This window comes from Ipomoea nil, unplaced genomic scaffold, assembly GCF_001879475.1.
Source record: "Ipomoea nil cultivar Tokyo-kokei standard unplaced genomic scaffold, Asagao_1.1 scaffold0146, whole genome shotgun sequence".
NCBI classification, from domain to species: Eukaryota; Viridiplantae; Streptophyta; class Magnoliopsida; order Solanales; family Convolvulaceae; genus Ipomoea; species Ipomoea nil.
The window spans coordinates 3,865,405-3,877,907 of NW_017616574.1; positions in this window are offsets into that span (position 1 = coordinate 3,865,405).

Here is a 12,503-nt window from a genome sequence, read left to right on the forward strand (position 1 = left end):
TTTTAGTATATTACAAATCATCTTCCTAAAGTATATGATTAAGAATAAATAGTATAGCCGCAGCGGTAGTGCGATGATTTTGTTTAAAGTGGACAGATTTAGTGGGTAGATTCCTTGTGTGTATTGCTATTTAGTTCTGTCTACAAAGTCACTAAGTTATATTACCCTGATTTACCTCCTCTCATATGTTCTGTTTTGCCAGAGCATGGAGACCCTTAGAATTAGAGTTTCAAACTTTGAGAAGAAGAATTAACAATAGTATAATGGGGTGACTTTAGTCAAGTTGGTTTGACTGTTACTTTAATTTGTTAACCACTAGCCGATCAACACTATGATCATTAGGTGGGTGTGACGTACCTTGTGCATGCAAACCCACGCCCATTTTTTTAATGTGCAACAAAAATTTCTTACAAAGTCTTCTTAATTTGATCTACTTTTCTAACTCAAATGGATGCACTTTGATAATTAATTTTTGTATAATATATCAAATTAAATATCTTGCTTAAGATCATACCGGTCGTGAATCAGAATCCACTTTGTCAATTTGACCAAATCCAAACCGGTGGTGTATCCACTCAAAGCTTTGCCTCAAAATGATCATTTTACATGTCAATTTTAGCTAATTAATTTTTCAACATAACCCATAGTGTAACGATTGACCGACTGATAACTTTTTCTTGGGATTATATTTAAATGCTAGGCATTTTATTATGGCCTCCTCCACCATGGCAACAACGTTACCGAATTAGAGTACATTATTAAGATAACCATGATGACGCGCTTGAGCCCGCATGTATGATCAACTCAGTTGGTCATAGAGTAAAATTTAGGAAGAATGATGACAGGCTGTAATTAATAACATGACGACACGCTTGTAATTAATGTTCCATGAAACGCGTTGGATCTCATTCACGTGAGGTATAATAACGGTAATACAGAATGAAACATCATAGCGCAATTATGGGATTGTTGATTATTAGTAATTAGCAGAAACTAATAATGAACCTAAATCATCCCATATTAATTTATTTGAAATCAACTTTTAATCCACTTGGTCAAATTTTTTAAAGCTTTAGAAAGTCAACCATCTAAGCCCATTATCTAACCCAATTCGGATTCAAATCGGGTGGCGGAGTATTGTCTACATGCAACCCGACTTTGACTCTACTAATGTTGGCCACCAAGCACTTGCATTGCATTATCTTTATCTTTTACTTTTTTGGAGAAAAATGTAATTTTAATTTTTGAATTATAGAATAATACCGAGTAACTAATTGGATCTATGTTATAGAGTATGTTATCACTTTTAGTTTATAATAAATTATTAGTCTCTTTATTAATGATTTTGTCAAAATTTACCATTACTTCTCAAAAACACTTATTGACCAGATTAATAATGAATTTCATTTTTGTTTTTAAATTTATTTTCTTCAAATTAACACTTTAATTCAGTAACTTAGCCCCAGCCATAAATGCGACCTCCATTGTACTGCATGCTATAAAAAGATTAGTATAATGAAAGTTATTAATTTGTTTTTTTAGTCACTAGGCCATGAAATATGAATGCAATATAATTCGAGAGTAAATAGAGAAATAGGAAGCGAAATTCCATTAGTAATTGGAGTTTCTCGTATATTTTGATGGATTAATTAAATATATAAGAAAATAAGTATAGTATATGCTATGTTTGGTAAACCTAGCTGAAAAGGTAGTTGAAAATTAAAAAGTAATAAGCTAGAAGCTAAAAACTGAAGAGCTGTTAACTAGATGATTATGCTTAAAAGTGTTTGGTAAAATTAACTTTTTGATAAGTTGATAAATGTAAAAAGGCTAAAAATGACATTTTCCTAAAATTTAAATGATGTGATTATTATAACTAATTACACTTGCACACACACACACACACACACACACACACACACACACACACACACACACACACACATATATATATATATATATATATATATATATATATATATATATATATATATATTACTTATGTTGAAATCCTACCATTATTCATGTCTCATGGATCGTCTAAATGGAGTAGTTAAACCATTCAAATTTACATACTAACAATTTTATAATTTTTCATAACTAAAAATAGAAAATGTAAAAGTGGATTTTTGTAGGAAAGTCTTTTTCATATAATTTTGTCCATATATTTATATGGAAGGGGGAAGGACTACATGAGTGGAGAAATGCCTAAAGCCAAGAGGGGCTCCCCGAGGCATTGCACGTGGTTTTGGAGACATTTTTCTACGGCTAAGATTTTTCAAAAGCAGAATTGTAGTCTAGTAGGTATACCCATTAATTCTTTCTATTTCTTAATACACTATAAGTCTATAAATGGAGAGGTGGAATTCTTGGATTCTTGATTTCAATTTTCAACTTGGGCGACGACGACAAATAAAGTTGCCATAATTAGTATAAATAGTGTGCAAATGATCCCCTTTTCTTGGGCTCCAATCGATGACTATTGATACCCTCATTAAATACGATTCCTCCACATCCTCAATCTTGTTCACTTGGTCTCTCAAATTCATAAATTTTGCAATTTTGTACTCAGTATAATAATGTTACTTAGACTACTTTTATCACTTTTAAAAGTGGATCTTACTTTCACATTATCAAATTTGTAAATTCTTTACTATTTTCTCTACATTTGTGCAATACTCTATCAATTTCAAAAGTGACCCCACTTATATTTTATATTACAAATATAATAATAAAGTAATAATAAAATAACAATTAAAAAATAAAAAAGAAATAAAAGTTAATTGCAAACTTGCTATTAAAGCAAGCTTGCAAGCCACATAAGCTAACAAAAAAAAAAAAAAAAAAAAAAAAAATTCACATTACCTTCCACATCATCTTGAAAGGGTTCACTTGTTGGGATGATAATAACTTTATTTTTGTTTTAGATTTATATGTGACAGTTCACTTTTAGTCCGCTTTTAGTCCTTTTTCAGAACATCCCCATCTGGTCATATTATTGTTGTGACATGACTATTTTTGGTCATCCGTCAAGTAAATTGTTAAAATATCGTTAAATATAAGGACATTTCGAATTATTTTTTTAAAAAATACAAAGTGGGTTGACCCCTTTTTTTTTTTTTTTTCTTTTTTTTTAAATACATAGTTGAAGACCTAAATGCTCTTATAGTTTACAAAATTTAAATGGTTTTGTTGATGAAGGATTAAAAATGGTCATGCCACAATAATACAAGGATCAAAGGGTGATTTTTTTTTTTTTTTTTTTAATACTAAAAGTGGATTGACACCTATAAATCTAGGATAAAAATGGAATTAACTCTTTTCATTATTATATTTCATGATATTAACCTCCGAACGTAGTAATAGAATTCTTAGGTGCCGGGGTGCCCGCACAAGCATAGCTTAGCGGTTCAATAAGTAGCATTTGGGAGAAGGGACCAATATTCGAAACTCGATAGCGGCAGTGTAGGGATTATGCCCAAAGTGGGCAAATGTCTTGTGTGCACCGACATTTGGCCCTATCTGCTGAATCACTAAGTTACCGAGATTTACCTCTTCCCACATGCTCTGTCGGGCTGGGGCGTGGGGAGGCCTTTAGGGTTGGGGATTCAACCTTTTGGGAGAAGAAGAACTCTTAGGGGGTGTTTGGCAATTAGTTGATAACTGATTGATTTAGTCGGTAGTTGATAGTTGTTTGTATTTGTTGTTTTGACAAGTCGATAGTAATAACTGATTATAGAAATTTGTTCGGTAAATTAATGGTGTGTTTGGTTCATAGGTTTATACACCAGTATTGTGATTCAAAATCATAGTTATTGTTTGGTTGATAACTTTTTAAAACACAACTATGGATTTGATTACCCCTTCAATTTAAAATCTCTTTCCCTAATTTAAAACGAGTATCATTCCATCTTATTGCTCCTCATCTGTCGCTTCCTCACTATATCTCTCGACGCTTCATCACTACTCACTTAATTGGTACTTCGAAGACTCCATGACTCCATTGCTTCCTTCTACCCAGAGCTTTACTGACTTGAGATAAGTATCACACCCTTTACCTTCATCCTTAAATCTCCATTGTTAATATTTATTTCAAGTAAACATTGCGTTGGAATTTTTAGTTAAAATGTTAATTTTAAGTGGCCATTTTGTGGTACAAATATATGTGGGGTCTACTTCTGATTAGGGTCAGGTCAAAGTAGATTCAAGTTTTTCATAATAGGATGAAGAAATCGATAATGAATGAATGAAGAATTAATTCTCAAAGTAGACCAATTTGAGTTACAAAATGAAAGTGGAAGGACTTGTAAGTAGCCTTTGTCCCACATTTGCAAGGAAAGTGGCTTTGTACCACTATAGATATGTTGGTCCCAAAAGAGGTAAGGTGAAAGTCTAGAGGGGGGGTGAATAAGCTTTCAAACTTTTTCGCACAGCACAACAATTGCTAAGACATAGAGAAACCAAAACTCTTAACTAGATTGTTAGAGTATGGTACGCAGCGGAAATAAATAAAGATAAAGTGTGTGTGAGATTGTGACAGTATATCTCATGTGAAACCAAAACTCTTAACTAGATTGTTAGAGTATGGTACGCAGCGGAAATAAATAAGGATAAAGTGTGTGTCAGATTGTGACAGTATATCTCGTGTGAAGCAAGTAAAGAGCAGTAAGTAAAGAAAGCAGTAAAGAACACAAGACAATTATAGTGGTTCGGATGTGGTGTAATCCTCCTACTCCACTTGCTCTTATCTCCAAGAGCAATTCACTATATCCACCACTTCTTGGTTCCAAGATACAATGAATTCCGTGATCTAGTGCTTTGATCACCAAGCCCGCACTAATCACGCCCAGTGACACCACACTGCTGCTTCGGGTTTCACGTCGCCACGCTACTATCCCAGGATTTCACGACTCCGCGTTACTTTCCCCCCGTCTTCCACACTCCGGTAGAAACGTATCCCATGATCTAGTGCTTTGATCACAAAGCCCGCACTAATCACGCCCAGTGCCTCTGACACTGCTGCTTCGGATCTCACAGCTCCGTGTGACAATCCAGGATTTTACAGCTCCGTGCTACTTTCCTCCCTTCCTACACTCCCGTAGGAATATCACTTGTTCGGGAAAAAGTTTTCTTCTTGCTTCCAACTTCTGAGACTCTGTGGATGATATTCAATATGATGCAGGTCTCTTGTTGATGAAGATTTAACACTCTTGAAAGATTTCTCGTGAAAGCTCTGTATCTCTGAGTGTTTTTCTCTCTTTGAATGTATCAAGTAAAGCTCTTGATTTTTATGCTCTGCTTAGCTCTGCTTTTAGAACTCTCAGAATATTTCTCTTTGAAGCTCTCTGAGTTCTTTTTCTTTTTCTCACTTGAAGATTTCTTTTGGTATGCTCTGTACCAAATGAAACTTTTTCTTTTTGTATTCTTGCTCTTTTTCCCTTGTGTTCGTGTTCTTCAAGTCTTCATATCTTCATCCTTTTATAGCTAGTAATGAGAATCTGCCCGTTGGAAAGAGACGATCTCATTTTTGAATTCTTGTATCTTTTGTCAGAGATCTTATCTTATCTTCTGGCAAAGTGTCAGAAAAGATAATATAGCCGTTTGTAGAGCTTCAACATGCAAATGAGTTCCCAAACTTCATCTGATATTCCTCTGGTGTTCTCATGTTTCTTGGAAATATCTGGGTCTCAGTTTTGTGTAAAATAATAATACTTCAAACTGGCTTTGAACTTGTAGCGCCCAACTCCATCAGGCTTAATAAATTTTGGCTTCTCAAATTTTACCTTGTAAAATTGTTAATGATGAGATTCAAACTTGAACCATTTCGCATAATACATTAGACATCTTCCACTTCATCCGTACAATTTATTAATTACATCTCTAATCTTCTTTGATGTACTCCTCTCTTTCCATAGATGCTTGATTTCCAATTCAAATTCATGCAATCTTCCAATCTTGATTTTCTTCAACGAAAATTCTTCTGGGAAATCTTTTTGAGTAGTAGCGATGTGAATATCATATTATTCATCTTCTTCTTCAATTTGTCATTTTCTCCAGACAAATTCTTGATTTTCGGCTTGATATCTTCTTCTTCTTCTATTTTCATGCATCTTCCTCTCTTTTTCTCTTTTTGCAAATCAAATAATTTCCCGATCATGGTCTAAGACTCTACTAGACCTATATAAATAAAAATGGGGGTTCTACAAATACATATTTGGCATATCAAAACCATTACACTTTATTCCTAACAAGATACAATACCCTTTTAGAGGGAGCTTGAATTGGATAACTTAGATGCTTTCTCTTGCGCGCGTGGGGGGTGTAAATCAAATCCAAGATAGAGCCTGAAAAAAGCTTGACTCGTCTGGGCCGGCACCTGCAGGCACGAATGTCATCTAAAAATAGTTATGTCAAATTTTTGAAATAATTTTCGAACTTATACGAGAAGTCAAATATGCATCCGAAAAGTGCTACTTCAGTACCTCTGAAAAGTTGAAGTAATTACAGCACGTTTGGTTCACGGAATGAATTTGGAGGGAATAGGAATGCTATTCCACATGGAATGGAATAGGTAAGGAATAGAATATGAATTGTATTCTGTTGTTTGGTTTGCTGAAGGAATAGACTTTAGTAATTGTATTCCAGTGTTTGGTTGGTTAAAGTAATAGAAATGGAATAGGTTTTAAAGACATAAATACCCTTATACATAATAATAATAATAATAATAATAATAATAATAATAATAATAAATATGATTATAATATACTGAATGTTATATATATATATATATATATATATATATATATATATATATATATATATATATATATATATATATATATGTATGTATGTATTTATATACATGTATATGTATGTGTGTGTGAGAGAGAATAACAATAACAATAATAATAATAATAATAATAATAATAATAATAATAATAATAATAATAATAATAATAATAATAATAATAATAACAATAATAATAATAATAATAATAATTATTATTATTATTATTATTATTATTATTATTTGAGAATAACAATAACAATAACAATAACAATAATAATAATAATATAATAATAATAATAATAATAATAATAATAATAATAATAATAATTATTATTATTATTATTATTATTATTATACAAATACATATTTATTTTTATATGTATTTTCTCACTTATCCCACATCGGTTGGAGAAGTAAGGAATGGAGCCTCGATGCTCCTATAAAAGAAGTCTCAAGGCTCCATAATTTCAATTGCAATGCTCATCCGCTAGGCAAGCTTGCAATGCCCATCCGCTAGGCAAGTTTGCAATGCCCATCCACTAGGCATGCAGATGAGCAGACTACTTAATTTAGGAGCCAAGACTCCATAATTAAGGAGTCTTATACAATTATTTTTTTTATTTACATATATATATATATATATATATATATATATATATATATATATATATATATAATAATAAACTGTCACGGCTGGTGTTTTGAGAAATTACTTTTTTTTTCTCAAAATGCCAATTACAAATGCTACAAAATGTGTGTGTGTGTGTGTATATATATACAATTTATTTAAATATATATATATATATATATATATATATATATATATATATATATATATATATATATATATATATATATTGATAGATTGATGGATAAAAATTATAATTAATTAAATATATACATTTATATAATACACTATATTTATTAAATATATATAAATATTATATAATGTGCAAAGGGTATTTTTGGTATTTGTGATATAAAAGCTATTCCCAAGGGCATGGGAATAGCTAATACCAAGGCCCCCCCTAGGAATGGCTATTCCCCTTGCGAAGGTAATAGCTCATTCCTAGGCATGTTATTCCCATGACAAAATGATCCAACCAAACGATGGAATAGGTCTATTCCAAGGAATGCTATTCCATTCCTGACCTATTCCATGAACCAAATGTGTCATTAAAGTAATTAGCACCTCCGGAATGTAATTAAAATAGCATCGAGAGGTGCTAGCTATGTCACCTTTCAGAATTTACCTAAAGCTCAATTTGCTTTTCGGTGATTTTTGAAAGGTTATTTACTTTTCTGACGTACAGACTTCTCGACCACTTAGGTATTTTGAAACAAGTTATTAATAGTCGCTACAAATTAATTGTATATTAATTTTGTAATGGTTGATATTATTTTGATAATAAGTATGACCATTTTGAACGTTGTAATCTGATTATTAAATTGAATTTATGTGCCCATTAATGCTAAGATTTAATTCATCCCCTATATATACCTTGTGGTTGGGCAGATTTTTGAAGCTACGAAAATCATTTTTCTTTATACTCCTACGTTGTCTTCTTCCCCAAACTCTGCCCATTCATTTTGAAATAGCTTGTGTTCTAGCCGATTGTTCTAGTTCGCCGAAGGTACAATTGTAACACCCCGTGTTACGGCCTTTAATCCTGGATTAATTATTTAATTAATCCCGCTAATAATAGTTAAATATGATTAATTATGTTAGGTTCCCCTTTAGTTAATTAATAGGGACCACCATGAACCGTGGACCCTTGCCTAAATTAGAGGCTTAAGCCTATTAGGAATAAAGATAGTAAACCTTTTACTATTCAGATCCTAATTGGGAATCCTAGACCTAGTTATCTATTAGGAATAAAGGAAGTAGGCCTTTTACTATTCAGATTGTGATTAGGATCCGCTTTAATTAATATGGACCCTTATCCCTAAAGCAAGTCCCTAAGTCCTATAAGGAATAGAATTAGTAAACCCATACCATTCAGGCCCTAATTAGGAGTCTTAAATATATAAATAGGGAACTTAGGAGACACCCGGAACCCCCCACACGCTTAGACGCCCCATCACCCCAGGAGAGCTCCAAGAATTCCCTTAGGAGAAATCAAGAAAGCAAGAAAGCTTAAAGAAAGATCCTTTATAGCCAAGGAATTAATTAAGGCTAAGAGGTAACCCATGTCTCAACAAAACTATTTTCATAGCTATGATTTCCCCTTAGGGTTTCCCCCATATTATTGTGAATGGCGAAATTATGGTGATTATTATTGATGTTGATTTGATGATTCCATGGGGAATCTTGATAATCTTGATAATTGGGAGTTTCTTGATAATGATGATATTCTTGATGATTAATTCGGGATCCTTGATGATTATGTGTTGTTCTTGATGATTATGATGTTCTTGATGATTAATTGGCATCCTTGATGTTTATGTGTTATTCTTACCGAATCTTGCAATTAGGAGGTGAATCGTATTCTTGTTGATATAAAAGTAATTAGAACCCTAGGTTGTATCGTATGTTATTATTCTTGGATTATCGGGTGGGAAATCGCATGTTTGGGAGTTGATTATGTTTAGAAAAGCATGATAGGATAAGTGTCGCTCGTTTCTCGTATTTGATCCGTTAATTGTCTACGTGTTGCCGTGAATTACGTTGTAAAGTGTCTAAGCATGGTTTCGGGTTCCACAACGGTTCCCGGGGCGAAAAGTTGATGAAAGAGTCAGTGGGGGGTAGGGGACCCGCCACCTACCCACGGCCGAGAACACTGTTCCGGCAGAGGGCAGCCGGCGGGCGGGCAGCTGCCCGCCGGCGACCCGCTGCCCGGAACAGTATTGTCCGGCGGGCAGCCGGCGGGTGGACCCCCACCCACCGGCTACCCGCTGGAAATTCCCCCCCCTCGGGACCCCGGCTTCCCCGTTTGATGTTTCCCCGATCCCCGTGGTGTCCCAACGGACCCCGTTTGTCGTGCCTATGTCTAGTTTGATGTTTCGGGTACCGTTCGTAGGGTTATGAGTCTCATGTATTGCATGCTAGTTGAATTGGTATCCCGTTGACCTAGGAGGAAGAAGTATGATCCCCTTAGGACTATTCTTAGTACGTGATGGATCACGCCTAAGGTTGTTATACGCTTTATTCCCCTTCCCAATGTGTAATGTGGGTTGCATGTGCTTGCTATGTGTTATGTGTGCGTATTGCCCCAATTCGGTTGCGATCGGATTGGTTATCCTGAGCTGCGGTTCAGAAGCCGGCTACAGTCAGATGGGAATTCCTGGCTGCAGTCGGATGACGATATCCTGGGCTGCGGTCCAGAAGCTGGTTGTAGTCAGATGGGAATTCCTGACTGCAATCAGATGACATTTTCCTGAGCTGCGGTTCAGAGGCTGGCTGTAGTCAGATGGGAATTCCTGGCTACAGTCAGATGACACACTCTCTTGGGCTGCGGTCCACTGTTTGGTTGCGATCAAACATTATGATGAGCTGCGGTTCATCGGTCGGTTGCGATCGACCTCCCCGTGTTGCGATACGGGGCATGGTGCTGCGGGGCTGTGTCAGAGCTATATGCGCTGACCCTCATGTATGGGCATGCGATCGGTCCTGTGGCGCCAACAATGTGCGTTATGTGTGTGATATGGGCGAGATTGTGATTATGTGTGCCTTGGGATGTGACTATGGGATTCGTATTGGGGATTGTTTATGATGGGTTGTGATTATTGTTTATGCCTTGCCTTATCTGCCTTATCTATTGTGAACTGCATATGACTGTTATAACTATTGCTTGTGTCTGACCTTATCTGTCGAGTCATTCCCGGTTTTAAAAGCTAGAGTTCGTAGGATATATCTTCATGCTCACAATGGTTTTCGTATATCTATATATATATCTCTATATGTATTGTATTTCAACGCGTTGGAGTGGGTTACCAGCATCTCTCGCTGAACAGATATATTTGGCTTTCAGGCACAGAGGATTAGAGCACTGGAGCGCGCTAGAACTGGAGCGTAGAAGTAGTATAGTTTCCCTTTCGGCCTGCGTGCCATGTTATGCATTTATATTTCGGAGGATAGTAGTTAGACAGCCTGTGCACCTGGGTTCTCTAGCCCAGGTGTGGCATAGCACCCCGTACACTTATGTTACGCTTTGGGATTTAATGAGATGTTACCTTTATTATTAAGTTTTAAATATCTTGAAAATCAGGGGTGTTACAACAATAGTTTGAGTGTTCGAACTATAGTATCGTTAATCCATTTTATCATGGGAGATTGACGCTAGTCTCTACAACGCTCCTAGCTCGCCTAGGAGGTAGTGAATCGATTTTAAGGACAATGTAAGTATCACATGACTTGAAATTATTTTTTTTCAGTTCTTTGGTTTTTGGGATTATTATTTCTAAAATATTCTTAGGTTCTGGTGCGGTTGTGGGGGTTTATGCGCGCCGTTGGTTTTAAATGCATCCAAATATCTCAGTCGTTGATCTTAAAAAGGGAAGTGCGTTGATATTAAAATTATGCATGCATCAAATTAGCTTTAAAGAGAATCAAGGCAAGTTCTAGAGACACAAATCCATGGAAGATATCACACAAGAACAAAACAATTAGACTGAAGTGTCAGTAAAAGGCTCAAAAATATCACAGGTTCACGCTCGCTTAGTTTAGCCACCACCATATCAAACAAAATACTAAACTAAATAATCATAATATGCAAGACCAATTATTCAATTATGTTATGAATTTTAGTAAAAAATATTGCATTTTTTGAAAATTTATTAGTAATTTTTTTTTTGAAGGGAAGAATCAAATAATGAATAATAGTTAAATCCCCTCCCAACACTTATTCTTAACATTGTCCCCAATGTTAAATAGAATGTAAAGATAAGAGAAAAATTAATAAAAATGCAAAACAAATAAAGAAAATAATACAATAAACTCCCATTGGGTTGCCTCCCAAGTAGCGCATTTCTTTATTGTCTTTGGCTAGACACCATCTCATTTCTAACACATCCTCAATGTTAGGATTTCTGTTCAGTGCAACATTCATTTACTCATCACCAATCAAATGAGAATTATCTTCCTGTAATAAAATACCCACAACAAAAACAGATGATATGCCATCCAGATGTTTCATGGAAGTATTAAATATATCAAATTTTACAATTTCACCATCAAACTCCATTGTTAATGTACCATCATGTACATCAATTTTTGATTTAGTTGTTTTTAGAAATGGCCTTCCCAACAGTATTAGGGTTGAATCATAAGAATTATTATTATCTTCCATATCAAATACATAAAAATCAGTAGGAAAAATCAACCCCTGCACCTGTACTAAAATATCTTCCAAAAACACCCCTAGGATACACATTAGATCTATCAGCAGTTGAATAATTATACCCATTTCTTTTAATGGACCAACATTCAAAGATGAATAAACAAACCGGGGCATGACATTAATTGAAGCTCCAAGATCTAACGTTGTTCTTTCAATATTAACATTACCTATCTTGCAAGGGATAACAAACATACCTGGGTCTTTACACTTTGGAGGTAATTTTTTCTGAAGGATGGCTGAAACATTTCCCCCATACTTACCATTTCATTCCCTTTCAACTTTCTTTTATTTGTGCACAACTCTTTTAGAAATTTAGCATACAGAGTAATTTTTTTAATAGCATCAAGTAAAGGAATATTTACCTCAATCTACTA